This window comes from Galeopterus variegatus, unplaced genomic scaffold, assembly GCF_000696425.1.
Source record: "Galeopterus variegatus unplaced genomic scaffold, G_variegatus-3.0.2 Scaffold162, whole genome shotgun sequence".
NCBI classification, from domain to species: Eukaryota; Metazoa; Chordata; class Mammalia; order Dermoptera; family Cynocephalidae; genus Galeopterus; species Galeopterus variegatus.
The window spans coordinates 42,587-44,256 of NW_007726273.1; the positions used below are offsets into that span (position 1 = coordinate 42,587).

Consider the following 1,670-nt stretch of genomic DNA (forward strand, 5'->3'; position numbering starts at 1 on the left):
CCGCTCCCAACTCCACTGCTCACATAAAGGGAATGTGCTCACTCCTGGGAACCCGAGATGACCCTCTCCCCCTGCCCTGCCACACTCCACTAGCTCTGTCCCGGGCCTTTTCAGATGCACTCCCGCAACCTGGTCCCAGACATGCATAAGGCAGCGGCATGCGTCTCACCCAGTCCTCGAGGCACCCAGCGTGGTGACCGCAGAGGCCGCAGAGACCGCATCCCCGACAACCGCTTGTGAAGTGGGTCGGAAGTCCTGTCCCTTCCAGCCACCAAGACTGATTTACAACAATCGCCTGGACTAAAGAGGTGCTCTGGGTGGCCTGCTGGGTTGAAAGCAGGTCCTGGAAGTCCTGCACGGCATGAGAGACCTGCGGGTCCACAGTCATCAGAAGAACCTGGGTGGCCAGAGCCCGGGTTCCAGAAGCCAGAACAGGTGGAAGCTGAGTTTGAGGGGCTCGAGGAAAATTCTGGAGCTGGCTCTGTGAGGCAAGAGGGACATGGACATGGCTCTTTGAAGCCACAAGAACCAGAGGGTGTCTTCCAGAGGCCACAGGGACTCGGGGGTGGCTCTCAGAGGCCATGGGGACTACAGGCTGGGTCGTGGAGGCAAGGGTAACTGGAGGCTGGCTTGTCGGGGCCACGGAAATGACAAGGTGGCTCCTACAAGTAAAAATGGCTAGGAGACTACAGGCAGGCTCTCAGAGGCCAGGACAGCAGAAGGCGGAGGCTGGTTCAGAGGGAGCGGGAACACAGGCCACACCAGATGGGCCCGTGGTCGTCAACCGGGGGAACCAACTGCCTCTGAACTTTTGTCATCTTCATGCTTGGCGCCCCGATTCTCTTTGCAAAAGCCTTTAGGGTCGCCGCTCTCTTTGCCCTTGTCCTCCTGTCCCAGCTGTTCCTCTACCTGGCCCGTGACAGTCATAACCAGGGAAGCCGTCCTTGGAAGGATCCTCTGGAGGCGCGGCCGAAACCGCCGTCGCGGGATCCGCAAAAAGGAGGCGGATAAGTTCCCGAAGCTCAAAGAGCAGCGGTGGCTGACGCTCCGGAGCAGGGATGCCACCACGGAGGGGGAGGGCGCCCAGGGGCTCCCCTTCAAGGCTTCTTCCGGAAGCAGCTCGATGTTGCCGGTGTACCAGGAGACCCACAAGAGGAGGCTGAGGAAGATGATGATGGAACCCAGGCAGAGCAGCGTGTCGTAGAAGTCCAGGTTGGCGAAGACGCCGGTGAACAGCACCGCCACGCCCACCGTGTCGCACACGACGCCCAGCCAAAAGAAATGCCTGCAGCGGCCCAGCCCCCACCAATCTCTGGTCGTACCCACGGGGTTTCTTGAAAGCTCCATGGGCTCCCACTGTCGCCGTCGCAAGGTCCGCACGGGCTAAAAGGCAGGAGGTGCAGCGGGGGGGCGGTGCTGGGTCCCCTTGGCAACGCCTTCCCGCGGGCGGTGCAGGGGGCGGGGCGAGAGGGCGGGAAAGTCAGACCGCCTTTGCCCCGCCCTGAGGAGAAAGGGAGCCTGTGAGGAGGGGCGCGCGTGCGCAGGGTTCCCCTGCCGCGCCTTCCTCCAGTTCCTCGTGTGTTCGCCGTCTGCGCGCAGCCTGGGATCCTCAGACGCTGCGTGTGGCGAAGTTACTTGTTCAGACCGTGGACCCGGGTCAGGGAAGGATG

General features: G+C 62.2%; 1 long non-coding RNA gene across 1 annotated transcript in view; it reads right to left on the minus strand.

Moving 5' to 3' along the window:
* Positions 1–1,386, minus strand: part of LOC103609521 — a 12,804-nt gene extending 11,418 nt beyond the window's left edge. Inside the window, exon 1 of the long non-coding RNA XR_552145.1 lies at positions 1,323–1,386. This is a non-coding gene — a long non-coding RNA (uncharacterized LOC103609521). The remainder of the gene's footprint in view (positions 1–1,322) is intronic.
* Positions 1,387–1,670: the final 284 nt, after the last annotated feature.